This window comes from Grammomys surdaster, unplaced genomic scaffold, assembly GCF_004785775.1.
Source record: "Grammomys surdaster isolate TR1022 unplaced genomic scaffold, NIH_TR_1.0 200, whole genome shotgun sequence".
NCBI lineage: Eukaryota > Metazoa > Chordata > Mammalia > Rodentia > Muridae > Grammomys > Grammomys surdaster.
In genome coordinates, this window is record NW_021604645.1 from 926,044 (window position 1) to 941,116 (window position 15,073).

General features: G+C 40.7%; 1 protein-coding gene across 1 annotated transcript in view; it reads right to left on the bottom strand.

The window, feature by feature from the left end:
- The window catches only part of Il1rapl2 (interleukin 1 receptor accessory protein like 2), a 1,099,213-nt gene that overhangs the window by 725,114 nt on the left and 359,026 nt on the right, over nt 1–15,073 (bottom strand). The window lies entirely within an intron of this gene.

Here is a 15,073-nt window from a genome sequence, read left to right on the forward strand (position 1 = left end):
TGTAATTATTTCAAAGTTTCATAGGCCTCCTGATTATATTCTAGTTACTATATCAATTTCCTGTTGAACTTTTATCCTAAGACCTTGTTGTTTTTGCTAGTATAAACTCCTGAATCTCTGCTTAATGTTATCATGTAACCTTTTTGACCTCTGGATAACAAATTTCAAATCATATACTACATGAAATCTTCCATTATCTAGATTTCATATTAACTTACATGCAATGATATATTAAAATTTAGTAAATCAAACATAAGCCATTGAATTGGGTCGCCAGTAACATACCCATTAACTAGATCTTATAGAGAAGGGGCAAGAAGGCATAAAAGTGTTGCTATTCAGTAATATTATTTCATATGATATGAAATGAAGCTTCTGTCATAACATTTTTACTGTGAATCCATATTGAAGTCCTTGTTGAAGAGGAGGTATTTTAACTGTAAAGAGAGATTTTTGCCTGGTATGGTGGCTCACTCCTGTGATCCTTGCAACCAGGGAGGGAGACACATAAGGGACAATTGTTTCAAGTTAAGGCCTAGTCTGGGTTACAGTATAAGACCTTGCAGAGAGAGAGGAGGAAGGGAGGGAGGGAGGGAGGAAGAGAGGGAAGGAAGAAGGGAAGGAGGGAGGAAGGGAGGGAGGGATGAAAAGAGAGAGGAGGAGATGAAGAAGAGGGGGAAAGGAGAGATGGAGGACAATAGGGATGAAGGAGAAGAGCTACATGGACTTTTCTCTTCCTTAGGATACCCTTTTTTCACCTGTAAGATTATTGTGTTTAACAGGCATACAAGAGCTGAGCTAGAGCCTTACCTCCAAATGAAGTCATTGATCAAAGAAATATATAATGAACACAAGGACAAGGAAGCAATGTGTCTTACATTCACCTTCCTATAAAACCCTTACAACTTTTTATTTTGTAAAAGATTTAAGACATAGAGATTGTCTACCTCATTTTCCTTGGATCTGGATTTGAACCAAAGAAGCATGACTCCATACAAACTGAGATGAGTTATTGTGGAGAGCCGCGGTGAGCAGTGACAGTATTTGCCATTATAGGATGGCGCTGGTATCCGGTGCTCTCACAAGCTTAAAGATAAACTGCCTTTGTGTGAGTGGAAAATGCGTGCCAAGTCACGGCCCATCCCGGGGCGTATATGCGCTTCTGGGCAAGCAGCCAACCAGAAATAGACATGCCGCTCCAGGGTGTATTTAAGCGGTGTCTTTTCGGGACCCGGGGTCTTTCCTCTTCACATCGCAATAAAAGTTTTGCTGCAGAAGGACCCTAGTGTCTGCGTGCATTCTTGCTGGCGAGATTATTACGTGGGACAATTGGCGCTGAAACCCGGGAAACTCACCATCACCTGCGCCGCCCGAGGAAGATCCCCCGTTCACGGGGCGGGTTCAGAAGTGCAGAATGAAAGTAAGCTCTGAGAGGTATGTTTGGCCTTGATTTTTCCCATCTCACTCCCCAATTACAAGGAGCTGCAGAGGCCTTTGTTATCCTCGTGCCAGCGTTCATTGTCTTCCTTTTGATTTTGTTTTGTTTCCACCGATTCTTTTGTTAAATTCCGCCGACGCCTGAGCCGGTACCGCCCCCCTCCCAGCCGCCGCTTCAGGCCGGCAGTTTTGGCAGGCAGGTGGAGGTTTGGCACGGTTAGTCGGACATAGATTAGCCGAGGTGCCCCTCCCATGTGTCAGATTCTCTCGTAGATAAGAGAGCAGCATGGAGGCTTCGCATTCGATTATTACAGTGCTGCAGACGCTCTTGGGACAGCATAAATTGAAAGTCTCTACAAAAAAGTTAGAGGGGTTTGTGAAGGAGATCGATCGCGTAGCACCCTGGTATGTATGCTCAGGATCGCTGACACTCGCCTCCTGGGACAAACTGGAGGGCGATTTAATTAGGGAACAACAGAATGGGAAGTTGAAGCCTGGGACGCGGCCACTGTGGAAACTAGTAAGATCGTGCTTACAGGATGAAAAGTGCAGCCCGGCTATCGTGGCAGGCCAGGGAGTGTTAGAAGAATTACAGGACAGCATGTCAGAAACAGAGCTTGGTAAGCGCTTGGGAGCTCAGAAAAAAAAAGGGAGCTCAGAAAGAAAAAGGAAAAAAATGGCATGCCTAAGAAGGCTGGGGGAAATTTAACAAAGGTATTGCAAGCCCCCCAGGAGTCATTCTCAGACTTTGTGACTAGAATGACAGAAGCAGCAGGCAGAATTTTTGGAGACCTGGAGTGAGTCAGACCACTAATAGAACAGCTAGTATATGAAAATGCTTCACCAGAATGCAAGGCAGTAATTATCCCTAGAAGAAGCAAAGGGTTAACAGATTGGATAAAGGTCTGCAGGGGGCTTGGAGGCCCGCTGACTAACGCTGGCCTGGCTGCAGCTATCTTGCAAAGCCAGAGCCGCTCACGTCCTGGCAGCCGTAAAGTATGCTATAACTGTGGTAAACCAGGTCATTTGAAACGAGAGTGCCATGCTGCCACGCAGAAAAGACTGGGACTTTGCAATAAATGCAGGAAAGGTTATCACTGGGCTAATGAGTGTCGCTCAGTCAGAGATATTCAAGGAAAGCTTATTCAACATGATCCCCCACCATCGGGAAGAGAGGAAGGTATTACAAAAAACGGGTTTTCGGGCCCTAGTTCCCAGGGCCCCAAGAAATATGGGATACAAGCATGCAGCCGGGGGACACCTCTAGCTGCAGAACTACAAGATGTTCCACAGGATTGGACCTCCGTTCCACCTCCCAATTCCTATTAACACCGCATGAGGGTGCACAGCTTGTCTCAGTTGATTTTAAAGGTCCCCTGCCTAAGGGAAGTGTCGGCCTTATTCTAGGTCGCTCCTCTCTAACTTTGAAAGGGCTCGTGGTTCACCCTGGAGTGATAGACCAAGATTATACAGGGAACTTCAAGTTCTCTGTTCTTGTCCCCAAGGCATATTTTCTATTTCCCCTGGGGATAAGATTGCTCAATTGGTTATTTTCCCAAGTTTGCATGATTGTTTCCCATCAACCAGGGTGCCTAGAGGCACCAATGGGCTTGGTTCTTCAGGAACTGACTTCGCTCACCTGGTGGTCGATCTTAAAACTAGATCCACTTTACAATTAATGATAGAGGGGAAGAATTTTGTAGGAATTTTAGACACAGGAGCTGATAAAAGTATGATTCAGGAACTGACTTCGCTCACCTGGTGGTCGATCTTAAAACTAGCCCCACTTTACAATTAATGATAGAGGGGAAGAATTTTGTAGGAATTTTAGACACAGGAGCTGATAAAAGTATGATTTCCTCCAACTGGTGACCTAAGGCATGGCCTGTTACACAATCATCATCCCACTCCTTACAAGGGTTGGGATATGAGGCCAGCCCTGCAGTCAGTTCACGCTCCTTGACTTGGCAGATACTAGAGGGTCAGACAGGAAGCTTTATACCTTATGTACTTCCTCTCCCTGTTAACCTCTGGGGAAGAGACATTTTACAAGACTTGGAACTGACATTGACTAATGAGTATTCACAACAAGCCATAGAAATCATGAAAAGGATGGGATATAAGGAAGGAAAAGGCCTTGGCAGAAAATAACAAGGAAGATTAAACCCAATCTCACAAGAAAGTAATACAGGAGGACAAGGTCTGGGTTTTCCCTAGTTGCCATTGAGGGCTCTATGCCCATACCCTGGCTTACGGAGGAGGCCGTGTGGGTTCCTCAGTGGCCCTTATCCTCTGAAAAATTGGAGGCCACTACTAAATTAATTGAAGAGAAAGTTAAAAATGGCCATTTAGAACCTTCTACTTCCCCTTGGAATACGCCTATTTTTGTCATAAAAAAGAAATCAGGAAATGGAGACTTCTCCATGATCTAAGAGCCATTAATGCGCAGATGCGATTGTTTGGCTCAGTGCAACGAGGCCTACCTCTGCTCTCTGCTTTACCTAAGCAGTGGAGGATAATAATTATAGATATTAAAGACTGCTTCTTCTCCATTCCCCTACACCTACAAGACAGACAGAGATTTGCATTTACATTACCTGCCATTAATCACCTTGAACCTGATAAGAGATATCATTGGAAAGTTTTGCCTCAAGGGATGGCCAATAGTCCTACTATGTGTCAACTGTATGTACAAATGGCCCTTGAACCCGTTAGGAAACAATTTCCTTTCCTGCTCTTGATTCATTTTATGGATGATATTCTAATCTGCCATAAAGAGTTGACCATTTTGCAGAACTCATACCCTTTATTAATTGCTGCATTAGGACAGTGGGGTCTGCATATTGCCACAGAGAAGGTTCAAATTTCAGAAATTGGTTCCTTTTTAGGGACAGTTATTTACCCTGAGAAAATAGTTCCTCAAAAATTAGAAATTCGCAGAGATCATTTACATACCTTAAATGATTTTCAAAAATTGTTAGGTGATATAAATTGGTTAAGACCATTTTTGAAAATTCCCTCTGCTGAATTGAAACCTTTGTTTGACATCTTGGAAGGAGATTCTCACATTTCCTTGCCAAGAGCACTAACACCGGCTGCAAGCCGTGCCCTGCGAATGGTAAAGGATGCTTTACATGAGGCCCAGCTAAAATGCATTGATGAGACCAAAACTTTTAATTTGTGTGTCTTTAAAACCAGACATTTACCAACTGCTGTGTTATGGCAGGATGGGCCCTTATTATGGATCCATCCCAATGCATCCCCTGCAAGGATTATTGAATGGTATCCAGATGCAATTGCTCAGCTTGCCCTTCGAGGATTAAAAGCAGCTATTACTCATTTTGGGAGGGAGCCTAAGGTTCTGGTAGTGCCTTACACTGCACATCAGGTGCAAATATTAACTGCTACCTCCGATGTTTGGGCGGTGTTAGTCACTTCCTTTAATGGCCAAGTAGATAATTGTCCTAAACATCCTATTTTACAATTTGTCTTGAGTCAAGCTGTTGTTTTCCCACTTATTTTATCTCAAGAACCACTCCCAGATGGGGTAGTGGTATATACAGATGGGTCAAAAACAGGAATAGGCGCCTATGTGGTTAATGATAGAGTTACATCTAAACAATATAATGAAACTTCACCTCAAATTGTGGAATGCTTAGTGGTACTAGAAGTCTTAGAAACCTTTCCAGGCCCCTTAAATATTGTATCTGATTCCCTTTATGTGGTAAATGCAGTTAAAGTCTTGGAAGTTGCTGGATTAATTAGGCCCTCTAGCAGGCTTGCAGAAGTTTTTCAAAAGATTCAATCTACCTTGGTTAATAGGAGACATCCTGTTTTTATTACACATATTAGGCCTCACTCAAGTCTACCAGGTCCAATGTCTCATGGAAATGACCTGGAGGATCGAGCCACAAAGTTGGTTGCTATCGTCCTATCCCCAAAATTGGATTTGGCCAAAGACTTTCATAAAAAATTTCATGTGACAGCAGAGACATTACATCGTCGATTTGATATAACTAGAAAAGAAGCTAAAGATATAGTTACTCAATGTCAGAATTGCTGTCAATTTTTACCCGTGCCTCATGTGGGAATTAATCCACGAGGAATTCGACCATTGCAGATTTGGCAAATGGATGTTACCCATATTCCATCCTTTGGGAGACTTCAGTATTTACATGTTTCTATTGACACCTGTTCTGGAATCATTTTTGCCTCCCCCTTATCGGGAGAAAAGGCAGCACATGTTATCCAACATTGCCTTGAGGTCTGGAGTGCCTGGGGAAAGCCTAAAATTCTCAAGACTGATAATGGTCCAGCTTATACGTCTCAAAAGTTTGGACAATTTTGTCGCCAAATGGAGGTGACCCACCTGATGGGCCTTCCATACAATCCTCAAGGACAAGGCATCATAGAACGGGCTCATCGCACTCTAAAATCTTATCTAATAAAACAAAAAGGGGGAGTCGAGGAGGCTCTACCCTTAATACCATGAGTAACCGTTTCTATAGCACTCTTTACTCTTAATTTTTTAAATTTGGACAGTCAGGGCCATTTGGCTGCTGACTGTCATTGCTTAGAGCCTGATAGGCCAAGGGAGATGGTCAAGTGGAAGGATGTCTTGACTGGCCAATGGAAAGGCCCGGATCCTATTTTAATAAGATCCAGGGGAGCTGTTTGTGTTTTTCCGCAGGAAGAAGACAATCCATTTTGGCTACCAGAGCAACTGACGCGAAGGCTCGTGGCAACTGAAGATGACCCCCCGAAGGATTCATCTGCAGACGTTTCCAGTCCTAATTTGGATCCTCCAGATTTGGGTTCCTAGTATATGGGGGGAACAACGATAGGCTATATTATCTGCCTTTCCAAAACCTATGCCTGTCAGACATGATTCGACAGTTTTTCCAAAGATCTTTACATCCAATAAAACTTTGGGTTTACCATACCTTCCATATGATATTCTTGTTGAATGAACACTTAGGAGAAAATCGTTCCTTGCCTGAAAAGGGGTCCCTTTGTTTTCAAATCAATTTAACCGATTCAGGAGAGTGCATTAGAATTGGAAAACAGGCTTTGGGATTATTTAACATGAATAAGCGAGGAATGATTCAAACCACCTTTAAAACTTATACACAGGAGTCCCCTTGGGCTCAGTATTCTACTTAGTTTTGGTATGAAACTGTTTGGTTTAATGGCACCTTTCCTATTACCAATTTTACTGATAATGATTACCCTCGCCAGCCGAGAGTGGCCCCCTCTTGCAGTGGAATGGATGAAAATATTATGCTACCTTGGACAGATTGCCAATCCACCATCGCTTGCTGGGCGGATACGGCCAGAACTTTTACCTTTTCCCCATATATGTTAAATGACTTAACAGGGGAGTTTGTTATGAAACAGGGACCTTTTGTACAAGACATGCATAGGAACCCTTTTAACAAGTGGTTGCTTTGCGGGATTAATGGTAGCTGTACTGATCTCAATATTTTGAATTTCCTTTTGGGAGGTACTGTTGGAAAATCTAATTTTGCATTTCTGGCCAATTTTTCTCAAGAAGAAAAAGAAAAAACCTATCAAAGGGTGAATATCACTTTAATGGTTGAAAGGTTGATGCGGGATTTGGTGAATCAGACTGTGGTGGCGTATACCCCGATTTGTGTTTACCCCCCATTTTTGTTTATCCTGTCAAACGGCTCATTCTTAAGCTGCACTAATGATACCTGCTTCATGTCGCAATGCTGGGATGCTTGTCGATTTGAGCGTGCCATGATTGCCAGGATGCCACATTGGGTCCCGGTTCCCGTGAAGACCCCTTCAACCCTATCATTATTCAGACAAAAAAGAGACTTTGGTATAACTGCAGCCACAGTGACGGCGATATCAGTTAGTGCCATTGCAGCTACGGCTGCTAGGATTGCTATGGCAACCAAAGTCCAAACAGATGCAGCTTTAAATCAGCTATCCACTATAGTGGCAGAGGGGGTCAACATCCATACTTCTATGAGTGCTGAATTCAAAGGCGGATTGATGATTGTTAATCAGCACCTAGACTTGGTAGAAGAAAGGTTAGATATTCTCTTTCAACTAGCACAATTGGGATGTGAAAGAAATCTGGGAGCCCTCTGTATTACTAGTGTTCAATATGAAAACTTTACTCGAGCAGCTAATTTGTCCAGACAATTGTCTCGTTACCTAGCAGGAGAATGGTCAGAAGGATTTGATGAACTTCTCGAGAAGTTGCGAGCAGCGGTGGCAGCCATCAACTCAACGCGTGTGGACCTTTCACTGACTGAAGGACTCTCCTCCTGGATTTCTTCGGTCTTCTCTTTCTTTAAAGAGTGGGTGGGAGTAGGCCTGTTTGGTGCAGCTCTGTGTTGCGGATTAGTGTTCATACTCTGGTTGGTTTGCAAGCTCAACAAAAACGTGACAAGGTCGTTATTGCCCAAGCACTTGCAGCCCTAGAACAAGGTTCATCTCCTGAAATTTGGTTATCCATGTTAAAGAAATAGCCAGTAGACAGATTCCTCAGCCGTTGCACCCCAAGGGTTCAGCCCATTGCACTGGGTCAGTGAGGAGTCTTTGCCTGGCTGGTCCTTGTCTGTGTAGCTCTGGTACCTGAATATTGAGGCAAACAGCCCTTGCACCCCTGGGAGACGGCTCCATTGCACAGGGATGGGTGTTTGCATCTCTTTCTGTCTCTCTTAGCCCTTGCACCCAGAGGACTTGTGTCCATTGCACCTAGTAGGGTTGGGAAGACTGTGCTGACAGATGCTACTACGCCTCCGGGCCAGCTGCCATTGGTCCCAATGATGGGAATAGGTTGACGCCATAAGCCAGAAGCACACCACTAGCTGTGAGTCCACCCCGTGACGGGCCTTGTGAGTGGCCACAACCTGGGGCGCACATTCAGAGAATGCCAGGTGTGGGTGCGCAACCCTCGATGCCTTAGACAGGGAACTCACTTTTCATTGGTGCTGGTTATGGATTCACGTCAGCTAGCCTAAGACATGGGGCATTGGCCAGTGCCTGTGATTCTTATTAAAACAAAAAGGGGGAGATGTGGAGAGCCGCGGTGAGCAGTGACAGTATTCGCCATTATAGGATGGCGCTGGCATCCAGTGCTCTCACAAGCTTAAAGATAAACTGCCTTTGTGTGAGTGGAAAATGCGCGCCAAGTCACGGCCCATCCCGGGGAGTATATGCACTTCTGGGCAAGCAGCCAACCAGAAATAGACATGCCGCTCCAGGGTGTATTTAAGCAGTGCCTTTTCGGGACCCGGGGTCTTTCCTCTTCACATCGCAATAAAAGTTTTGCTGCAGAAGGACCCTAGTGTCTGCGTGCATTCTTGCTGGCAAGATTATTGCACAGGACAGGTTATATGTCTTTTAATAACCAATTATTCTCTCTTATGGCTGAATTTGTGTATTAGGCTGCGGATGTAACACAGTGGAAGAGTTCTAGCCTGCACTTACAAGTTGTTGGATATTATCCATAAGAAAATAAACAGAGGATATATTATGAAATAAAATTCACATATATCCTTCTTTTAGTCTCATGTGTGTGTGTGTGTGTGTGTGTGTGTGTGTGTGTGTACATGCGCACGCTCGTGCATGTGTATTAGATCTTCCTCTTTGGGCTAATTTGGAAATAAGTCATTTTTTTTCTGTACTGATTTCTGCCTTCTGATCTTTTTGTTGGAATACATGGAAACTAAGGTGCTCAACAAGGTTGAAATGTGTTACATTGCTACTAAACTGAATTTCAGGTCAATTCCTGTGCCTTCATTCACCAGATGGTGTTTTCCACAAACCCTATTAGGGTTGATAAGGCCAAATATTTCTTCTTAAGAGATTCTAGAATTCTATAGAGATACATTATCATCCTGGTATTAATCACGATTTCTATTAAAAATATGCCTAAATATCCTCAGGAGTAAGTTGCATCTGCTATAAAACAGCTGCTGACCTTTAGACATAAGTCTTCAATACAAGTCTTTCAACTGCTACTGACCCCCAAGAAGGTATCAAATAATGTGTTTTCTTTATTGAACAATAATTTGCAATATGCTTTAAAGGTCTCCCTTTCCTCTTGGGCCATTGTTGTTTTAGTGATTTTGAAGCCTTCCACCTGTTACATTTATATAATCCCCCATCACCTTAACCTTCTTTTGCAAGATTTAGTATATGAAAAAAATAGCACATTATCAATTCCTTTCCCTCTCTTATACCTCTAAGAGAAAAAGAACCAAGAACATGAGAATGTTTCTTTCATCTATCTATCTATCTATCTATCTATCTATCTATCTATCTATTATATCAAAGAACGCCATCAATGTTTGCAAATGTGAATCTCTAATTCCACCCTAATGGGGAGGGAGAGGTAGAGGAATGATATATAAAATGTAATAGAATTTTACTTGCATGACACAAATAAGTGAAATATCCCTTTAAACACAAATTATTAAAACTTTCTGGTGATTTTCAAACTACACAAAGACAACCCCAGATTTTTTGTTGTTTGTGATGACTTCCTTATATAGAGTGGTCATCAAAACTTCCTATTATGAATGAAGAGACATACTGTTTTCCTAGACAGTGGAATAAACAATTTAGAATTCAGTAGGAATTATCCATGTCTTGGCAAAAGCTAACTTCTTCATGGAAAATAAATGTAATCAAGGGACAATACAACTGAAAATTAAGAGAAAAATTGTTCCTAACTTCAGACAAACACATACACACACACATCAAGAAATAGAAAACACACTATTTGTAATGTACTATTTGTACAAGAAACAAAATTTTAGCAATGCTTAATGAATTAAAGGAGAAAGAAAACAGAGGAAAATAGAAATGTATGGCAGTGGGATATTATATTACATATGCTAAAGTAAGAGATGAAGAAATAATGTTGTAGAAGTGGTATCACAACATAATGAGTTAAAATGAGCTGAAATTATTGGGTAGATGCTAAAACAACTAATAGGGTTTCTATTTAAAAGAGAGATAGGGCATTCAAATAGGTAATGATTTTGTGATGAGGACATTTGGTTATCTATCTACTATCCCTTCCAATATTTAAATGTTTCCAATATTTCAAAGCAAGACATATTGTACAAGAGTAGAAGGGCATGCATGGTACCTGGTCAGAGAGATATGGTCCAAGGGCAGTCTATACTCATTCATCTTTCTCTAGAAGTATAAGAGTAGACTTACAAGAAATAGTGCCCCCACACTAGCACTATTGCTAGAATAATCAATATCTAAATTAGAGTAAGAATGGCAAAAAAAAAATATAGTGTCTGATTTGCCATTAGGCTTCTATCTCTGCACTCCAGTATATGTACATCGTGGAAGAATCAACCCTGTTATACACTATACTTGCAAAATGTCAGTTCCCCTTTCTGGGGTGCCTTAGGGTTACTATGGCTATGATAAAATACCATAACCAAGGCAACTTGGGGGGGGGGAACAATTCATTTCATTCACAGTTTCCTATAACATTTCACCTTCAAAAGTGGTAGTGGCAGGAACTCAAGCAGGGACCTGGAGGTAGGAACTAATGCAGAAGACATGGAGGGGGTGCTGCTGACTGGCTTGCTCAGACTGGTTTCTTATAAAGAAAGGTCAGGACTGCCATGGTGCCCAGGGCTGACATCAACCACAAAGAGCTGGACCCTCCTCCATCAATCATTAATGGAGAAAATGCCCTATATGCTTGCCCACAGTCTGATCTTATGGAGACATTTTCTCAGCTGAGCTTCCCTCCTCCCAGATGACTTTAGCTTGTGCTGACATAAAACTATCTAGCACATAGGGAGGAGAATATACTTATTTTGTCCACCAGCTTCCCACTGTGTCATGATGGCTATAATGATGTATTCATAAGTGACAGTTCTCTCTCTTAGAATCCAAGAAAAAAGAAAACAAAGTAATAAAAATGCTGAGCATACAATTTATTTCAGGAATCATGACGTGCTCAGCTCTAGATTAAGGCTCTTTGTCACCTTAAGCATAGCACAAATAGTAGAAGCAGTTTCATTATCTTGTAATTTGTATATTTGTACACCAGAAATGGATATACCTAGACTCTGTGACTAAATAAAATAATGATTTGAGAGAGGATAATTTTCCTTAGCAAGTGACTGCAGGACTTACAGTTATCAAAAAAAATCACAAAACATATTCTAGTATTTCTGGAAAGCATCTTTGTTTTGTTACATGCATATATGTTTGTATGTATGTATGTATGTGTGTGTGTATGTATATATGTATGTATATATTTAGTGTATAATTGTGGTGTGTGTGTGTGTGTGTCCCTGTGTGTGTATGCCCTTGTACAGCCACTGTGTTCCTGTGGAGTCAGAGGACAACTTGTAGAAGCAATTTCTTTCCTTATACCATGTGTGTAAGTCTCAAATTCAGCTCATTAGGTATGACAGCAAGCAGGCTTACCTGCAGAGCCATATCACTGGTCCTTCATTTCTTATTTTAATTCTCACAAAATTTGTAGAATGGACCTTTATAAACTAAAAATCAGGCTTCATTGACAATAAGTGGGATATGACATTACACAAAGTACTGATACTATCTTTTCAGGCAATCAAAGCTCAACTCAAATGAGATTACAAATATATTACATGTTAATGAAAATGGTAAAGCCGATATATTGTTATCCTTCTATCAATCATATTATAACAAAATAAAATGTATTTGACATATATAATAGCAGTTTGTTGCAAACAACTACTACTAAGATATAACTTTTAGCCAATCAATGGTAGTATACACTCTTTAATCTCAGCACTTAGGAAGCAGAGGCAGGTATATCTCTATGAGTTCATGGCGAGCCTTGTCTACAGAGTGAGTTCCAGGACAGCCAAGGCTACATAGAGTAAGCCTGTCTCAAAAAAGCAAACAAACAAGCAAACAAAAAATGTATAACTGATTTATTGAGACACACAAAGGCATTTGCTTTTAACTATAATCTGCCAGCAACTTTATAGTGTTTAATGAGAAAGTAACAAATTCCACCTTGGTCAATTAGGCTTACCTATAAATTGTTACCAAGGCATGTTGGTGGCAGCTGTCAATTCAAAAGCAGTTTATAAGGACTAAAAGATGACAAGAAAATGCTGAGTTGGTATGATTGTGGCCATACAATTTTGCTAAGGCATGTGCCCCTGGAAGAAAAGTCTCCATAATGCAGAAGATTGCGAGTGGTCAGGGGAAAGCCAGTAGAGCCAACATTGTGTAAACTTTAACCTTTTTGTTCTTGGAGACTTAAAGCAAATCACTTTCTCAACCCTTTAAAAGCAGAGCTTGGTCTCCGTGCTTCATGGCTACTGGCAAATGTGTTTGTACTAAGCTTTTGGTTGGCAAGATAAACTAAAACATTTAGAAAGAATAACTCTGAAAATTTTCCACTAACAGTCTGCAAAATTTATCAGACACGCTTTACTGAGGGGGCTCTGCTATTATGCCTATTGCCTGGGGAGAGACACATCATGCAGGTAATGAATGATTCACGGAGAAGCACACACTCACGTCAGACCCATTTGTAAGAGCTGTCACAAAGCCGCCGAGAGCTACTCTGTATGATTCAGTGGGGACCACTCTGGTCCCCAGGCACTCTGTTCAGGATGAAGCTACAATGGGGGGGGCAATCTTTCTGGGCAATAAGGATAGACAGAGGATGAAATCTCAGAGGCAAAGTACAAAACAAGAGGGGAAAATCTTCATGGATTATACAAGGAACAATTTCATATTGGGGAATGATAAAACTGTATTTATTAATAGACTTATCTTTATTTGAATCCTCAAATTTTCACCTTTATGGCATTTTGCCTGAACTACCTCAAAGCCTTTTGAAGGAAAACAGGATATATATTATAAACAAATCACTGCCATTAGGCTGTGTGCTGTCAGAAGCACATATCATAGTGACTCACATTCTCAAAAGACCTGTGCTACCCTCTGGCCTTTTCACAAACTGTTTTGACTCATGTACCAGGAGAACGGTTTTCTGTGCTGAATTGGCCATCCTCTTGAATCATCCTAATTACTGAATAAGATATTTGTACACGAACCGGAACAATTGAATGCTGTATGGACAGTCAGTGAAAACCATTTCAAAATTGAAACTGTTTCCTATCCTCTTAATGTAAGTTGTAATGAAGAACAGACTACCATATGGGAAAATATGGGAACAAGGTCTCCGCACAAATACCACCACTTTGGTAAACAAAATCCCTTCTGTTAATATTAACATCTGTAAAGCTGAGACAAGGTGCATTTAATGTCTCTGCTGAATGCTTTGTTATAATTGGGAAATTTCCTCTGGCAGGAGAATAAGGAGAGGAAATATTGGTCCAGGTATAAAACACTTAAAAGAAATAAGAGCATGATTAAAAGACTTTGAAACCCCTAAACATCTAATCTTAAGCAATCCAATCAAGTCAGAGAATCAGATGATAAAGTCAGAAACATTTGGAAAATGCTTGTTTTACTAAGTTGCAATTCTATCTAAATACTTCATAGGCCTAACTTTAGTCTTTAGCTTTTTATTCTTAGTAGTGATTTTTGTGGAAAATTTGGTATAATAGCATTGGATAACAACATACCAAAACCACCAATTATTTTGCTTAAGTAAGTCTAACAAACTTTTCTTTATGTATGTGTAGGGAAAGCTCCTTGTATTTTAAATTATTTTAGCCATTTGCTTTGCTTCTGTGGTCATGGCTTGAAATATCTATAATATCTTACAATATAAATGTTTAACCAAGGTTGTCATTGCTAAGTACTTTTATAGCATGTAATGCATAGCTAAAGTTTATTGGGGAACTACCACGTGTCATATACTGGATTGTGCAATTAATATGAGGTCTCATTTTAGCCTTTTGTAATCTTTATTTTATTGTTACTATGATTTTTTCCTATTCTGGGACTAGAACTCAGGGCCATGCACATCTTAATTAAGTTGTGTTAAGTTAAGCTGAGCCATTCTCAATCAGTCCACACTTAAGCCTTTAAAGATCATCTTTAATTAGCAGGTTCAAAACAACTTCCAGTCCTGCAGCAGTAACTATGATGGCAAAGGACATCAATATACAAATCTAGAGGCTACTGTATGGAAAATTATATATCAAGCCCTTAGTGCCACAGAGATGGTCAAAGAAGGGAGGAGCAAAAAGACAGAGTCAGGAAAAGCTTTATAGAGGAGACAGAATTTCAGCAGAAACGTAAAGGACAAATGCTATAAGAGTGAAGAAAACTATTGTGAGCAAAAGACCTAAAGGCAAATGAAATAAACTAATATAAAGTGAATGGACTGGTTTGGATGTATAATATCGACATTAGAATATTTTGCTAATATTTCATTTCATTTTATAAGTCATGAGTTTCTAACATAAAATGCCAACAGTGAAAGACAGGCCTACACAATGAAATACTCTGTAAATGCAATGTATCTGGGTCTTTGAAAAAAGAAAACAAAATATTTGATGACTCCAAAGACATTCATTAAATGCTCCACTTGTTCTGAAAAATGTTTTTTAAGGAAAAATGTTTGATATTACCTGTCATTTTATTGACAAGCCCAAAGTTCCTTCATTTTCTCTTTTCTGACACACACTAAATT